The following is an 18,522-nucleotide window of genomic DNA, read 5'->3' as shown; positions in this document are numbered from 1 at the left end:
GTATGTATATATATATATATATATATATATATATATATATATATATATATATATATATATATAAATATATATATATATATATATATATAAATATATATATATATGTATACACAAATGTGTGCGTGCATGCGTGCGTGTGTGTGTGTGTGTGTGTATGTATACGAGGTCCATCTAAAAAATAACAGGACTGAGCATGCTGTGTGCTCCACTTACACAACTTGAATGAACGGGTTGTGTCACAGTCTTTCGCAACATTCCCGCAATATATATGATTGGGGATGGTTGACTGCGCTCATTGTGTGATGTTTTTTGCAGGTAATGCTTTACATCGTCTGAGTCGTCGCGCTATGAGTCATGAGCAGAGAGCCAATCTGAAGTTTCTTGCCAAGCTTGGCAAAACACCTTCCGAATCCTTCGCAATGCTGCAGCAAGTCTTCGGGGAAGCAACTATGTCATGTACACATGCATTTGAATGGTGCAAGAGGTTCAAAGAGTGACAGGAGGAGGTTGAAGATGATCCACAGCCTGGAAGACCTTCAATGAGCAGAACGGCGGACAAGATCGAGCACATGAAGCATATGGTGCACGCAGATCGATGACTCACGGTGCAGATGATTGCTGAGGAACTTTCCATCAACAAGGACACTGTCTGGAGCGTCATCACTGAAAATCTAGAAATGTGCAAGCTGTGCACAAAGATGGATATATACACATGCAGGTTCAAATAGGGACGGGAGGAGGTTGAAGAAAATCCACGGTCGGGAAGACCTTCAGCGAGCAGAACGGCTGACAACATCGAGCGTGTGAAGCAGATGGTGTGCACAGATCGTCGACTCATGGTGCGAATGATTGGTGAGGAACTTTCCATCAACAAGGACACTGTCTGGAGCATCATCACTGAAATTCTCGAAATGTGCAAGGTGTGCGCAAAGATGCATATATACACACATATATATATTACCGGTAAAAAAAGATTTTGAACACCCCCATTTTTCCAGTTTTTAATGAAATTTAAGCAGTTTAATATTTTAATGTACTCTGAAATTAAAGCACAGAACAAATAAACAATTGCAGATAAAATGAAATCATGGAATCGTTTTGTTGAACAAAATTTAATCGAAATTTTTAACTCATCAAAGCAGCCACCTTCTGCAGATATAACAGCCGGACAGACTCGTGGCATTCTTTCCACAATGTAAATCAAATATTGTTCGGAAAGTTCTTCCCAACACTGTTGCAGAAATTCCCACAAATGTGTTGCACTTTAGGTTGCTTTGCTTTCACCCTTCTGGACAGTTCATCCCAAACCAGCTCGATGGGGTTTAAGTCTGGCGACTGCACTGGCCATTCCATGATTCGAAGCCGACCGTCTTGTTCTTTTCTTCTAAGGTAGTCCTGACACAGCCTGGAGGTATGTTTTGGGTCGTTATCTTGCTGTAGGATGAACCCCTGACCAACTAGGCGAAGACCAAAGGGTATTGCAGGGCACTGCAAAATGTTGTGGTAGCCTTTTTGGTTCAGGGTGCCAGTCACTCTGTGCAAGTCGCCGACTCTGGATCCAGCAAAAGAGCCCCAGATCATCACACTTCCTCCTCCATGTTTGACAGTTGGTGTCACACACTGAGGAACCATCCTTTCGCCTACTCCACGGCATACAAAAACCCTGCGCGATGAACCGAAGATTTTAAATTTTGATTAATCGGTCCATAAGACCTTCCAGTTTTCAGTAGTCCACTGGCGATGCTTCATGGCCCAGGCAAGCCTCTTTTTCTTATCTTGCCATCTTAGCAATGGCTTTCTCACTGCCACTCGACCTGTCAAGCCGGCAGCTCGAAGTCTTCCCTTCACAGTTGAAACTGAGACTTACTCACTTCGACCAGTGTTAAGCTGTGCTTGAAGCTGCTGTCCTGTGAGCCACCTATCACGCAAGCTGTTGACTCTCAGAAACTTGTCTTCTGATTGTGTTGTGGCTTTGGGTCTGACAGACGTCTTCCTGTCAGAGTTTCCTCCAGTTTCCAAGTGCCTTTTGATGGTGTAGGGAACTGTACACCTTGGCTTTGTTTGCAATTTCTCGAAAGGAAAGACCTACACTTTTAAGGGTTATCATGGTCTCTCTGTCTTCCTTTGTTAATTGTCTTTTTCTCGCCATGATGATTACAATATACTACTTCCTGCAGTGCAATATTGTCCAAATAATGCTTCAGAGATTGCAGCAACGCAGTCTGTTCCAACACTGCTTTTATACAGACAGATGGTTTGTTACTTATCAACAAAAGTTGTGACACCTGTAGGAATTGTTTGCATCAACTTTCAAGGCTCAATTTACTTCCATTGCTGCAGAATAGCTGCAGTTGCTAACCCATTACTTGTTCCCTGAAAAGGGCCTTTTTTAACAACTCTGAAATTTACATTATTTTTCAGTTTTTTTTGTAACCTAAACTACAATTTTTTAACTTCTGGCAGTTTACCGCTTAGCTTTGTACCATTTCAGGTTATTCACTGGACTTGAACTGCTTAAATTTCACTAAAAACTGAAAAATGGGGGTGTTCTAAAATTTTAGCCCGGTAGTGTATATATATATATATTTTTTTTTTATTGTTTTTATTTTTACACACACACACACACGTATAATGTGTGTAATGTGAATCGGCCAATTTCATCGCTGTAACTGTTGTTAATATGACGATATGTTTACAGGGTAAAATTATGAAAACAGGATTCCTTATCATCTTCAAAAAAGCATGCCTTCAACCAACTTCACATCAAGGTGTCACCAGGTGATATAGTTGAACATAATTACTTCAATCTGCATGGGTGAGTGGAGGATCCTTGATTATAGCCTCAAGTACCCTCACGAACGCACTTCCATGGACCATGTGCAGACGGGTCGATTCACAACTCATGGAGTGTTGATTACATGCTACATCAATCTTTTCCCCTGTGACCAGCAACTGTGGCTTGGAACCTCGATGCTATTTGAAAAGTAATAAAGAGTCAGTGGTTGAGAAAACGAGATGTGGAATGGGATGCTCAAGCTCAAGGTGTTTTTATTCATTAATTGCGCACCACACTGAGCCATACATTCCGGAATGTGGTCTTTAAGATGATATAGCAACAATTTGGTCGACTGTCAGAAGATGATGTAATTATTTTTGTTTATTCCATTGGTAGATGGCATATTAGAGAGGCCTGATGGTCCAAGTGACCTTTTCTGACCTTTTCTTGTTCTGACTTTTCCTTTCCTCAAATTTTATTGTGCAGGACAAGACTGCTAGTTGGTCTGTCTGTGTCTTGTGTGGGTTTTCGATTCTGCCCAATTATGGAAAGTGAATAATTTGTTGTGATCAGGAATTGTTATTGAGTATCATGAGCAAACACAATAACACATGTCTGTCAGTGATGATGAGCGAATGCGTGAAATGTGCAAGAACATAACAAGTACAGTATTTGCTGTGCAATGTAGAAGGAAGAGAAATTATTTCGTTTTACTGATGCTTGCTGCTTTTATTACCTGTTTAAAAAGCCAATTTCCCATTTTCTGAAGTTAAACAGAACGCACATCATGCTCGTCATGACACAGCTGTTTTCAGACTCTGAAATGAATCTCTTAAAATTAAACCCAGGTGGTTTCTCAATCTTCTTTTTGAAACCCTCTTTCAAATCATTATTCTAGTTATCCACAGAAGAGATAAGACAACTAGTTGGTCTGTCAGTGGTAGCTCGAGGAATGTCATCACCATAGATACCAATTGAACTAAAACCTCCGTACGAGTCCGAGTTACCGATACTGCAATGCAATGCCTTTCAGAGGAGTCGCTTTGGGTGTTTGTAGGTATTAAAGTGTTATTGAAGTGAAGGTAACAATGGTATGAGCTATCAGGGTAGTTTCGGGTAGCATAATTTCCTTTGAGTTATTCAATGCGAATGTTTCCCAACACAATAAACTGTCCTGCTGGTGCTTTGCAGGCAGGGTGTTGCAACAAACATTACACTTTCCTTCAGAGGGAATGGTAAGCCAGCTTTATTATCAGCTACCATTTGTATGTAGACATTAAAGAGCCATGGTACGTTTTGATAAGAGTAGTCCTCTCATATGTGTTCCCATACCTCCATCCTTCAGATAGGCATTCTGCAGCCTCTTCCCTCTTTGCAGACCTGGATAGAATCACGAGCTCTTCAAACACTTGGAATATTTCTTTTAATCTTGACAAATCTCACAGACGTTCAGTCACTAAAACGTTTTGGCCTCACTCTCAGCCATGATCTTTCTTGGACAAACCACATTATCTTGGTTAGCCTCCAAAGTCAGACACCCACTGGGCATCCTCCGTCAAGCAAAGTCTTTCCTTGGCACACCTGTACTCTAGGCTACCTAAAACTGCTACAAGGCTTCGTCTGCAGCTTGATGGAGTACTTCTCTCTGCTCTGATCTGGCACCACCTACTCACGCCTTGCTCAGTTTGATGCTGTGGAAACCAAGGCCTTCAGGATCATGGGAATCTCTCACGATGAAGCTGAGTCTATGGGCCTATCACTTTCCCAATGCAGAAAGGTCGGTGGTCTCTGTCTTGCACCCTTTGTTCTTTTTGTGCTTTGTCCCAAGGTTTCCACAGAGTGCACATGATCCACCATCAACCCCCTTCTGGTGAAACTCCCAAAATCCAGAATCACTACTTTCCTCTACTCATTCATTCCTCTTTTTCTCCCGTGGAACCAACTTCGTCAATCTCGTCAATATCATTCTTCCCCCCAGAGCTTCAAAATCGCACTTTTCCACCCTCTCAAGTCATCCCCCATCCACAACCATGATCTTTCCTACCACTATTAACTCTCCCCAAGTGCACTGCTTTCTGAGTTTCCAGTTTTTCCTTCTACTTCTGTGATTGAGAGTTTGAGGCTGCATTCATCTTGTCCACCGTTTGTCTCCTCCCCCTGCCCTCATTCTTACCCATATCCCTTATTTATCCAAATTTCCCTCTATTCTGTTTTGCTCCTCCACCAGCCTCAACAGCATGGACAAAAACAAAATCCCCATTCACAATCTGTTTGTTATTAGTCTCCTATCGGTTTTACTGGAAGGCATTATAGGTTTGTTCTCCATCCATCCCACCTGTGTTTTTTTTTTTTTCAGACATTCTTCCCATACCCTTAAACATATTCAACTGAATCTTGGTTACATGGCTTTATTATGAGAAGTTACAGAAGTTCGAATTTCATGGAGTCTCGTCCATTTTTCACAGAGTTATGCCCTTTTTGTACTTAGATATCACAAATATTTTTGTACTTAGATATCACAAATATTTGGAGACCCCTTTTGTAGAAATATCAAATATTGCAGAAATATTTTGTAGCAAAGCAATTCTCACTCTTTTCCCCATCTGTGTCAGTCAAAAAACCCCTTATCCTGTCGTTTTGCTGCTTTTATATATGTCGACTTTGTCCTTTCAAAATAATATTGTGTGCGAATCACCCAGCCAGATTCTAAATTTTGGTCTCAAACATTATGTGGACAAGGTTTGCTGCAGCAGACCAGTAGACAATGGAAACAATGGTATTATTAATTTAGAAATGCATATTTAATTCCCTCGTGCACACACACACACACGCACGCACGCACGCATGCACGCACACACCACCACCACATTTTCCTAACGAAATGGCTAGCTTCTGCAGTGTTGAACAATTTTTAGAAAGTAATTGGAAAAATAGTTACTGCCAATACCAATGGCTCTAAAGCTGCAAAGCAGTAATTGTTTTAAAATGATAGTACATAAGTACGGTGTTTAAATATTTCCTCGAGGTATTATCTTGACAATCAAGTCCCGTAAACTTAACGTAAGGTAGAGAAATAAAACAAGCAAAGTTTTTCAATCTCATCCTCCCACTCGTCAATGGATCTTCGAACGATTTGGCAAAGGAATTGTGTCAAAGTGAAGTAACCACTCTTGCCACTAATTAGTGTGATGTACATTCACATTCATACTGCAAACAGCTTCAAGCAACGTGAGCAATCATTTGTTAAAACGTAAAGTCCCTCTGTTTTGTCTGGTGATGGGGCCTTGAAGTACAAGTATTAGGTGAAATGAGCTGTTTCCACATTGACGACGTCATCGGTGTTACTCTTCGTGACTTGAGAGAGCAGTGAGGACACAGACATTGCAACCACAAATCCCAGAGAACCTTCTTTGTATGCCTTGTCAAATAAAGTAAATATGCACATTCAAAATTTATAGCTCGGTTAGCTTGGCAAGATATAAAGATCAAAGGAAGGCCAAATGTGCAAGAAAGTTGCTCAGCTTGAAGGATAGTTTGTAATAGAGTAAAGATGGGGAAGATGTCCCTACCACCTTTGTCCCCTTCCCTCCCCTCCATATAGATAAATCTTCGGTCTTTTTGTTCTGTAAGTTGAACATGTATCATTGAAATTGCTCATTATACCGTCAGCAAAATACCTCTCTGGTGCTGACATGAAGGTTGTAAACAGAACCTCAGGAGGTTGTACAAAAGGAAAGGCAGAGAGAGAGAGAGAGAGAGTGTGGTTCTGCATCTTGCCACACCTTTCTTGGCATGGACATATTGCCCCACCATCATGATACTCCGTACCACCTTTTCTTTTAAATGCTGGCAATTATCGCATAATTTATGCTTGGAACAAATATCATTGAAATCTTCATGTCTATAATTCATATTTTTCGAGATATTGCCCACTTTGTGGTTTATGAGCTTATGGGATGACACATCATCCATCCGTCAGTCAGTCTGTCCATCTGTCCGTTAACACTTGCAACTTCTCCGAAACTGCTGATGGGATTGTGACAAGACTTGGCTGAAATGATCTTTCGTGTGGTGGAGCTCAAGTTTGTTCATGGCATCCTCCCCTTCCACCTTTAAGTCAGTCATAAAAAGTACCAAAAGTACCTGAATTTTGTTCTTGTTTGGCCACCATTTTGGATTGCAGGAAAACCTTTAACAATCTTCTTCTCTCAAACTGCTTAACCGATAAATGCAAAACGTTTAATATGTGATCAACTGTAAGTGGGAAATATAATTTGTTTACAATGGCACCATTTGTCACATAGTCTGGCAGTCATATTGAATCAAAGAAAAACCTTTAAAATTCATCTTCTCTGAAACTGCTTAACCAATCAATGTAAAACTTAAAATATATGATTGACTTCCGATGGGAATATTTGATTAAAATAAGCTGAACCGAAACAGAATATGGCTTCAAGTGATGTCATAAACCAGAAAGTGGCCAATATCTCGAAAAATATGAATTATAGACATCTTGGAATTGTATCCTATCAAATAAGGCAAATTTTGACACATCAGGAAGTGACATTATCATCCTAGAATTGAGCAATATCTCAAAAAATAAGGCTCATTAGACAGCAGGGAGTTGCAATACTTTGCACATCATGTCAATATTACCTGACTTAATATATATATATATATATATATATATATATATATATATATATATATATATATATATATATATATATATATTCTAGATCCAGCTCTTATATATACCATGATCCATCATTCAGCCACTTTTTGGAAACCAGCCAGGTGAGCTACAGGAAGGACCTTTGGTCCTCTATTTTTCACTTTTAACCAAAGTATCATAGAAAGCAAAGCAAGATCACAATGAAAGTTTTTCGCTTCCTGCCAATTTTAAGTTAAGCAGTACTGTGAACAGTTTCCTAACAACATCACAACATGCTTTCAAAAGGGTTGTCCCCACGAGGTGTACATCAGAAGCAGAGAATAATTCTTGAAATTCTTACTGCAGAAGTTCTTTCAGTGGATATTCATAGGGATTTAAAGAATGATTATGGTAACTTCACCATTGTTGTGAGCACCATTAGTTGTTGGGCAAAACGTTTCAAGAGCAAGGAAACCAATATCGACAAACCTCAAAGTGATCGGGCTGCAACCACAGTGACACCGGAAAACAAGAGTCGGATTGATACAATCATTAAATTGCATTTCAGTTTATGGAGCTGATGTGGAAAATAACTTCGTATTTTCCACATGTGCATGCATATTCATTATAATTCATTGTAATGTTATTATATGTAGAGAGAAATAAAAGAAGCGCTATATTTCACACTGGCCCTTGTATACAGTGGCCTGCAAAAGTATTCACCCCTTACCAATAATGACACATTCAGATAAATTACGAATTATGTAGAAACAATTTTCCAAATGAACTTTTTTATTTATAACTGAAGATATCAAAGCAAACACTGTTATCGTTGAAGGAGGTTGCATGTCATGAATACCTGCAAAAAACATGTACAAATCAAAAATTCACTGGTTGCAAAAGTATTCAGCCTCTTACTGTGGGTCAGTACTTTAGTGGAAGCACCTTCTGCAGTGCATGGATGTGTGTGTGTGTGTGTGTGTGTGTGTGTGTGTGTGTGTGTGTGTGTGTGTGTGTGTGTGTGTGTGTGTGTGTGTGTGTGTGTGTGTGTGTGTGTGTGTGTGTGTGTGTGTGTGTGTGTGTGTGTGTGTGTGTGTGATGTTAAGTGCATGATTGAGTCTTTTTGGGTCGGTCTCTACCAACTTTGCACAGTGAGATACTGAAATCATTACCCATTCTTCATGTGAAAACCTCTCGTTCTGCCAAGTTTGATGGGGATCGTCGATGGACTGCAATCTTCATGTCTCACCATAAATGTTCAATTGGGTTCAAGTCAGGACTTGGACTGGGCCACTCAAGAGCATTTATTTTCTTCTTATTCATCCACTCCAGTGTGACTTTAGCTTTGTACTTCGGATCATTGTCCTGCTGGAATGGGAATCTACTACCCAATTTCAGATTCATGGCTGACACAAGAAAGCAGGTTTTCATCAAGGATTCTCATGCACTTCACACTGTCCATTGTTCCTTCTATCTTGACAAGCTTGCCAGTCCCTGCTGATGAAAATCAGCCTCATAACATGATGCTGCTACGACCATGCTTGACAGTCAGGATGGTGTTGATTGGGTGATGTGCAGTGTAGGCTTGCACCAGACTAATGCTTTGAATTTAGACCAAAAATTAAAATTTTTGTCTCGTCTCACCACAAAACTTTTCTCCACATGCCTGCAGTATCATTAAGATGCTTTTTCGCAAACTGCATACAAACTTTTCGATGTATCTTTTTCAGTAATGGCTTCTTTCTTGCCACCTGTCCACAGAGGCCACCCTTGTTTCAGCGATGGAAAGGGAACACAATGTTGTTGATTGATCGAAACGGTCCTTTCGGAGAGACATAGTGAGAGTGTGAGATTTGTCCGGATTGAAAGACATGTTCCACGTGTAGGACCAGTTTGTAATTTTATCCAGATCTGCAGTGCGTGAAGAAGCTGCTGCTTGCCGGTATGAGGGATGACAAATGGTACGGCAGATGGTGGAGTCATCAGCAAAGAGATAAAGAGGATTTTCCAGAGAGTCGGAAAGATCATTGATGAAAACCAGAAAAAGGACAGGGCCCAGAACGCTACCTTGAGGAACTCCAGCCTGGACAGGAAGAGGGGATGTGGGAACTCCATTTACGGCCACACGTTGACAAAGACAGGAGAGGAAGGCTGTGATCCATGAGTGGAGATGGCCTTGGATACCATAGGAAGAGAGTTTGGTGAGCAGGACAGGGTGCCAGACCATGTCAAAAGCACGCGATATGTCTCGGGATACGGCTCGGATTTCACGTCCGGCATTGAGGACCTCCATCCATTATTGGGAGAGCAGAAGCAGCATATCCAGGGTAGAGTGACCTGGTCTGAAACCAAATTGATGATCAGAAATCAGGCCATTGGAGAAGAGGAAGGATTTCATGTCTGAAGCGATGATGGATTCCATCACCTTGCTGATGATTGGGAGAAGGCGGATTGGTCTGAAGTTGCAGGGATATGCTCTTGAACCTTTTTTATGCAAACCTTTGTTTGCTGATTTCCAAGCAGATGGCAAATGACCTTGAGGAAATGAGAGGGTGAATAGAACAGAGAGATTGTGAGCAAGAGCAGTGGAGCAGGTTTTTAGGACACGTGGGCTGATACTGTCTGGACCGGTTGCAGAATCTGAGTCGAGGTTTAACAGCAAACTCTCCACCTTGTCAGGAGAAAAGGACACAGAGTCCAGGGACAGTTGGGTGTGACTGGGTAAGGTGGGTAGAGAAAGTGATGGGTTTCGGACACAAGATTTCGATGTAAACACCGAGTTTAGGCATTCAGCCTTTTCACGTGCGGTATCAGCAGTGCAGCCATTTGAGGTAAGGCAGTGGATGGAGGGGGAACATACACCAGAAACAGATTTGATGAGACGCCACCAGGATTTGGAGGAGGGAGAGAGGTTTGAGAGTTCACACTTGAGATGAGAAAGATGTTGTTTTCTGGCTCTCCTGAGGGTAGATACACACTTGTTCTGAGCTTTATGGAAGAAACTGAGATTACCCTGTTGGGTTTGCTTTCCATGAGGCAAAGGCAAGTTGTTTCAGGACAACTGCCTCGCCACAATCTTCAGTAAACCAAGGGCGGGAGGAAGGGTGGGACACCTGAAGGCGAGAAGGGATAAATCTGTGCATGAGGGAGAGCAAGTTTCTTTGAAAGAATTCCCAGGATGAGTTGATGTTGGAGAAAGTAGCGATAGGAGACCAGTCTGTAAGTTTCATGGCTGTTTGTGACCCTGCCAGTCGGCTTGAGTGAAATGCCAGACTCGAGAGTGGTGAGATGGTTCTCTGATAACAGCCGGAGAGATGTCCACTTTGACAAGGACGTGGTCAGAAGAACCGATTGGAGCGGAGGAAGAACAGCAGATATTTTCATGGAAATTTGTCAAAATCAGATCCAGAAGAGAAAGAGCACCATTGGTTGAGATCCGGGTCGGGAAATTGATCGATTGAGTCAGTCCCAATGAGTCTCAGAAAGCTTTTGCTGAAGTGCCATGACAGGTGAGAGAGGTACCCACACCTAGCCAACTGGCATGATGACAATTGAAGTCGCCACATATGAGGAAGAGAGAGTTTGGATGAGAAGATAGAAGTTGGTCCATGTTTTCGGATAGTGAGGTGTAGATGGAGTCATCACTGTTAGGTGGACGGTACAGTATACATATGAACATGAGGTGGGAGTGGAGGGGAAGCCATAGCCAGAGGTATTCCTGGGGGTGTGGGGGAGTGAAGGCAGTGCATGGAGAGTGAGGAATGGAGTCTTTGATGAAGAGAGCAACTCCTCCACCAGGACAAGGCTCAGCTCTGTCATACTGGAGGAGGGAGTAACCAGGGAGAGATACTTGTGAGTCAGAGATGTCTTGAGGGAGGAAAGTTTCTGTTCGGCAGATTATGTCTGGATTGTCAGTGGCAACCTGTATGGAAACATCTGAAAGGTTTGAACGAAGGCCCCGGATATTTGAGGTCCACACTGTTAATGAAGAGGGAGAGGAGGAAGCTTAGGGTACAGGGGGTGGCAGGGGAGGGGGATGGGAGGACAAGGGAGGAGGGGGGAGGTAAGGAGGGTTATTGAGAGAGTGTGGGGAATTGCAGAACAGCTCGGGGAGGGGGCCAGATGAGGAGTAGAAAAGACTCTGTGGTGCTGGGGGAGAGGCGGGGGGGGGCAAGAGAGGGGACAGAAGGCAATTGAGGATTCGAGGAGGTGGAGTGATTAGATGGAGGTGAGAGGACAGGGGTAAGGAGGCAGCTTTGTGGATGAGAGGGGGGCAACTTTGAGAAGGGTGAGTGAGGGTGGTGAATGGTGGGAGAAGGGTGAGTGGGGAGAGTTGAGGGAGAAAGGTGAGGGGGGAGTTCTTGAGAGAGGTGAGAGGGAGGCTTGGAGGGAGCAGAGTGTGATGGTTGCTTTGAGAGGGAGGGGTGAAAGGGGTGAGTTGGCACTGAAGTTGGAAAAAAGGAATGGTTGATGGAAAGTGAACACTCATAGCATCCTGGGGTTTTTTTTTTTTTAGTTTCAGGTAAGAGATGCGATTAAACACATTTCTTGAGGATGCATAAAGGCGAATTAAGAGAATGTAGAGAAGAAACGCTGTAACAGTTGGATTTTTTCAGCAAGGTATGAAGGAAAGGTCGAATTGAGAACAGTCTGTTTAAATAGTCGCAGAGTCGTGAATTATGTTACAGTAAAGAGTACCACACGTGTGAAAGAGGAAGATGAAGCATTATAAGAGATCTTTTTATTATTACTATTATTACTGGTGCAGGCCCGTAGGTGTGTATCAGTATGTGCAGCTTCCTTCCTTCGCTCTCGTAAACGACGACTGGATTGGGGCATTTTTTAAAATTAGATTGGACCAACCATATCATAAATGGCCATAACTTGGGAAACACCTGGGAGACATACTCAGGTCCCCAGCGTCAAGTCATATCAAATGAAGAAGAAGAAGAATTGTGACGCCCCCTCTCTCTCTCCCCCCCTCTCTCATAGTCTCGCCCCTCCTCTCTCCCCCCTCTCTCTCCCCTCTTCTCTCTCCCCCTCTCTCTCCCTCTCTCCCCCCCTCTCTCACTCCTAGTCTCGCCCATCCTCTCTCCCACCTCCTCTCTCGCTCCCACTCTCACCTCCTCTCCCGTTCCCCTCTCTCGCCACCTCCTCTCTCCCCTCTCTTGAATTGTGACGCCCCCTCTCTCTCCACCTCAAGTGGTCAAGTGGTCTAAAGGTGTAAAGGTCTTGGGAAACAGCTGTTTCCTTTGGGAAAATTCAAACTTTGGGATTAATTAATAATTTGAACAATTAATTCAAACCTTGGGAAAAAAACAGCTTTCAAACCTTGGGAAACACCTGGGAAACAGCTGAAACGGATAAAGAACGATATCAAACCTTGAAAAGGCACATACTCAGGTCCACAGTGTCGATTGTGACATCAGACCAAACGAAGAAGAAGAATTGAGATGTCAATCGTGCAATAAATAAATAAATAAATAAATAAACATTAATTGTGACGTCATTCGTGCCTTCATCGCACCGTGTCCTGTCATTGGTTGACAGACGTTATTGGTCATTATTGGTTGACAGACAATATAAAGGTCGTTATTGGTTGACAGACATTGGTCATTGTATCACGTTATTCTTTTTATTGCTGCCAATTATTGTGCTATTATTATTATTATTATTATTATTATTATTAATATGCTGTTATCATTATTCTGAGATATCTTTGGGGAAAAATGGCATGATAAGGTGGAACGACACTTCAGTTGCGATATATATACACCTTTCCAACACTGAAAAAAGCAATAAAATGGCCGTAACTTGGGAACCGCTCGTCCGATTAATATCAAACCTTGAAAAGGCACATCCGCGGGTCCCCGGCAATATTCCTGGCAAGTTTCAATCAGATCGGACTGGTGGTCGTCGAGAAGCGGTGGTCGCAGACAGACGCACGCACGCGCACACACACACACACACACACACACACACACACACACACACACACACACACACACACACACACACACATTGCTGGAATTATAGATAGATTGTTGAGAGTTCAACAACAAGTACATTTATTTATAAAACACAACAAAACAATATCCATTCAGGGTGTTTTTACAATCAGCACTCAATGGGAATGTATTTACAATGCACAGACAGGAATCGCAAGCAGAGATCACAACTAAAAGGCACAAGGGAAAAGTAATTATTCTTCACGCTTCCAGAGCCCACGTTCACATTCTTACCTGCAACTAAAAACAAGACCAGATTAATGTACTTATGGTCCGGAGTCTGTGGTCATCAATATTGGTTGGTGTGTATGGTTCCAATGTGATTGTATGGTTGTATGTATTGTTGTGATCCAACCAATGATACCCTTGCCTGGTTCCAGTGTGATTTTGTTGCTTAGATTACACACAAAGACCACTCTATTGATTACCCCTAATTTGTTTCTGTTCGGCCATAAGAAACATTCTGGGGAAACATACATAGAAAGAAAGCAGATAGAATGAGGAGTGGAGTGTGGGTACAACTCCTGGCTCACGTTCCACAGCAGAGTGGAGTGTGGGTACAACTCCTGGCTCACCTTACACAGCAGAGTGGAGTGTGGGTACAACTCCTGGCTCACGTTCCACAGCAGAGTGGAGTGTGGGTACAACTCCTGGCTCACGTTCCACAGCAGAGTGGAGTGTGGGTACAACTCCTGGCTCACCTTACATAGACTTGTGTAAGCTTGTGTAAACCCGGGCAAACTTGTGCAGGCTTTGTGCAGACTCATGCAAGCTCGTGGCACGGCATCTCTCGCTTTGCGGCTCTTGCGGTCTGAAGTTGAAAGTGCTCCTGGCAGACGAGATGAGTGGAGAGTGCTCCTGGCAGACGAGACGAGTGGAGAGTGCTCCTGGCAGACGAGATGAGTGGAGAGTGCTCCTGGCAGACGAGACGAGTGGAGAGTGCTTCTGGCAGATGAGACGAGTGGAGAGCGCTCCTGGCAGATGAGACGAGTGGAGAGCGCTCCTGGCAGACGAGATGAGTGGAGAGTGCTCCTGGCAGATGAGACAAGTTGAGACTTCACGGCAAATGAGACAAGTTGAGACGTCATGGCAAATGAGACGAGTGGAGACATCCCAGAAAATGAGATGAGTCGAGATGTCCTGGCAAATGAGACGAGTTGAGATCGCTCCTGGCAGGCAAGATGACTGGAGAGTGCTCCGAGCAGGTGAGATGAGATGCATGGAAAGTCAAGCGTCGAGAGATGCATGGAATGGCATCAAGAGCACTTGCCAGTTTCATTTTGATGAACACCAGTAATGCAGTTGATGAACACCTCCATTGATTGCCTCGAATGTGTTTCTGTTCGGCCATAAAAAAAACATTCTGGGGAAACTTGCATAAAAAGAAAGCAGAAAGAATGTAGAGTGGAGTGTGGATAGACGTTTTCTCCAGGAGAGGCTTCGAGGCTCACTTTGAGAGCTTGGCTGGTGGACTCCATAATGAATAAAAACGATTCAAGGGAGCATGATCTCCTTTTCGGTACTTCACTTGTTCAGGCTCTCAATATCTCCAACTTCATCCATTGGTTTCCACATCCACACTCTATGGAGGTTAAACCGATCTGTCCTTTTACAACCGCCAAAGGGGGAGGAGGTGTGGTTATGAGTCCTGTCATTTGGCCGTCTTCTCAGCCATATTGCCTTCTCATTGGCCTCTGCCTGGCTATATCGTCAGAGGGTTGGTCCCGCAACCAAATCACACACCCTAGCAAGCAGCTATTGTCGTCTCCAATTTGAAGATGCAGGAACTGCTGCACAATGATGACAGCTATTGATCACCTCTAATGTGTTCAATGGGAAGTTCTGCAGGAATGAAAAGAAAGAAATTAATTTAATTTGATGGTAATTTGCACATGCTGAAGGACTCATTGTATGGGGTTAACAGGGTGATTTGTTGTGTGTGGCGATGGTGGATGGTGATGTGGTGGTGAAAGGGGGACTGTTTCGGATGTCAAATGAAAAAAGGAGTGAGGGGAGGTTTGAGGGAAGGATCATGAGGCGTTACTGTTTGGAAGATAAGGGACTGGTGATGGATGGGTATATGGGGATATTAAAGAGAGGTCGAAAGATGGATTGATGGACAGAGGGTTTAAAGAGAGATCAAAAGATGGATTGTTGGGCTAAAAGTTGGAAAGTAGGGGGAGATTACTCCAGGAATGAAACATGCTAATTTCACAATGCATTTCCCTCCCCAATTCTCCTGGACAAAGGGCAAAGGTCTACCTTCCACATAAACTAATGACATAACTGACTGGATTTATCTATGTGTCTCTGAATACTTTGCAGTCCATTTCCATAACCGTAGCAAGATTATATCCTTTGGCGAATTTCAATGAATATGTTTCACTGATAAAAACAACTAATTCTGTTCAAATATTTTCTTTTATCAAATCCATATTTCTTTGAATTTTGAACTCCAGGCTCTTGCTCCGAGTCAGTCAGCCTGTTTCACACAATAATTTCTAACTCATATGGTTTTCCACTTTCCTGGCTGTCATCGATATGATGAATATTGCCCAATGAGCACCATTCCTCTTTTTATCATCAAATTGTATGGTTCCAGTGTGATTTTATTGCTTAGTTTGCAATGCTTTATGATAAACATTGATGGTCTTTTCATGCAATTTAATGCTTGCTGTATTCTCCTCACACTGCAGGCATTTTGTCATCACTGAATTATGGATGATCAAAAATTTCCGAAAGCAAGATCAAGAAAGCAGAGGACAAGCCTTCGGGCTGAATAAACCAGATTGGCAAAAAAGGTTAGTTATAGTTGGTAAGATCCATATTGTACATAGTTGGTAAGATCCATATTGTACATAGTTGGTAAGATCCATATTGTAGCAAGCCAGGGGGTAAGGGAGGAGGATTATATTTTGTCATTGGCAAACATCGATTTTACTTTTTATAATTTCCCTGTTTTTGTTGCATAAGATTATAGCATACTTTTGTATTTTCTTTTGTCTGAATATTACTACACAAAAACTAAGAGATAAGTTAACATAAACCAGATGGAACTAAGGAGTCAGGGATGGTTCTTGATCACATGCTAACTTGAAATTGTTCCATAGCTATGCATTGATCTCTCATTTCGAACTTTAAGAGTGAGATGCAATATGAAACACTACTTCTAACCCTACACTCTATGTCCTACCACCAACTGCCCGACTCTTTCAATGATGCCTAAGGACGAAGGAAGAAATTCCTTTTTTGAAATCTGCTCAAAAAATATTTTCAAGGCTTCAGATTTGTGAATGTTGCTCGCCCTCTAATGGACATTTTGAAGATGGTAGAGACACTTGAACAAGTGGATAGAAATATGACATAAGTTGGAGAGTGCCATAAACTGAGCACAGGGGAACCACAGACTGAGCACGTTGGTGCAGGGCAACAGCAATACATCAATGGCGTGGGGGAAGCGAAGCTGGAGCGGCGTGCGATTGGGTGATTGAATGAGTCAGCCAGCCACATCCAGGTTAAATCACTGAGAGCCAGAACTGTGCTCAGGCAAGACTGAGGTTATCATTCCAGAATGAGCTGTGCAGGTGGGCACAAGGGGGCACAGCTGGGAGGAACTCCATCTGCCATGGTCAGGAGTGGGATGTGCGCTACATTCAATCACAGAAAATGTAAGTCACGTGACCTCCTTTCTTTGAAATCAGCACAGTGAGCACACTAGAACTAAAGCTACAGTCAGTCAGCTTGTTTTAACTGGAAGAAATAATTAATAACTGCATGGAGCTCCCAACATCAATCTCCATGTGTGCTTGTCTATTTGTCCTTCATGTTTGATATTTATATTTTTCTGCACAGAGACTTTGCAAAATAGTAAATTCTTTTATGATCGATATTCCTTGAGGTGATGGATTTAAGATCATTTGATGGTTGACCATCCTATTGAGTTTGTGGATTTTGGCGATATAAAGCATGGAAACGACCTGTGTAATAATTCCATTTATACTGATTGTGAAGTTATTGTAATTACATATGCAGTGACGAACAAACAACATTACTTCACCTGGACTTTAGTCAGGTGAGCTTATGCGATTGAGAAGTGTCCGTAAGTGAGTGAGTGAGTCAGTGGGTCAGTGGGTCCATAAACACTTTAGTCATTATCACTTGAACCAGACACACGGTTTTGATGAAACTTTGCCACAAGCTTCGTATCTGATGCCCAACGAAGGTTTATTGACCGCATCAAAATCTGCGCTCATTAAGGGTGTTTACGGGGGTGGGGGAGTGGGTGGGGGGGTTGACCCCGAAATAGGTATTTGCTCTCTTCTCTCAAACTACACACACAGTTTTGATGAAACTTGACACAACCTTCATCACCGGTGAGGTACCAAAGTGTATCAACTGCATCAAAATCTGCGCTTATTCAGGGGTTGAACAGAGGGGAGGAGCCGGGGTTCCTTCCAAAATAGGTATTTGCTTTCTTCTCTGAAACTACACACACGATTTGGATGAAACTTGACCACAACCTTCATCACTCATGATGTGCCAAAGTCTGTCACAGATTTTAAAAATCAGGGTCTAGGGTGGTTCGGCGGGGGATTTGAGCCCCACTCCCCCCACCAAAATAGGTATTTGCTCTCGTCTCTGAAAACTGCACGCAGTTTCAATAAAACTTGACCACAACCTTCATCACCTGTGATGTATCAAAGTTTGTTCACGACATTAAAAAAAACATCGGGATCTAAGGGGGTGTGTGGGCGGTTTGAGTGACTGTTGCTCCTGATCCAGGTGAGCTTCAGGTTGTGCGGTCCTTTTATTATCCCGCCCCTTCCTGGAGGGAGGGAGCGGGATATTGTAATCGTCCGGTTTGTTTGTCTGTCTGTTTGTCTGTCTGTCTGTTAGTTACTTTATGGCAAAACGGCTTTAGCAAACACTATCAAATTTAATCCACAGGTGGGCAATGAACCTCGGACGACCCCATTAACTTTTGGGTCCAATTGGATCAAAGGTCAAGGTCAATGTCACGAAAAGATCAAAATCATTTTTTGCTCATAACTTCTTCAAAAATGATCTGATTGACTTCAAACTGA

At 42.6% G+C, this 18,522-nt stretch overlaps 1 long non-coding RNA gene across 1 annotated transcript; it reads left to right on the top strand.

The window, feature by feature from the left end:
• Positions 1 to 352: 352 nt before the first annotated feature.
• On the top strand, positions 353 to 16,241 carry LOC147030200 (uncharacterized). Its single transcript, XR_015055767.1, has 3 exons — positions 353 to 920; positions 2,699 to 2,778; positions 16,135 to 16,241. It is a non-coding gene; the product is annotated as an uncharacterized LOC147030200 (long non-coding RNA).
• The last annotated feature ends 2,281 nt before the right edge of the window (positions 16,242 to 18,522 follow it).

Source organism: Eptatretus burgeri, chromosome 3 (genome assembly GCF_056783735.1).
Source record: "Eptatretus burgeri isolate ZD-2024b chromosome 3, Ebu_testis_v1, whole genome shotgun sequence".
Classification (NCBI taxonomy): Eukaryota; Metazoa; Chordata; class Myxini; order Myxiniformes; family Myxinidae; genus Eptatretus; species Eptatretus burgeri.
This window is presented reverse-complemented; position numbering and strand designations above follow the sequence as displayed.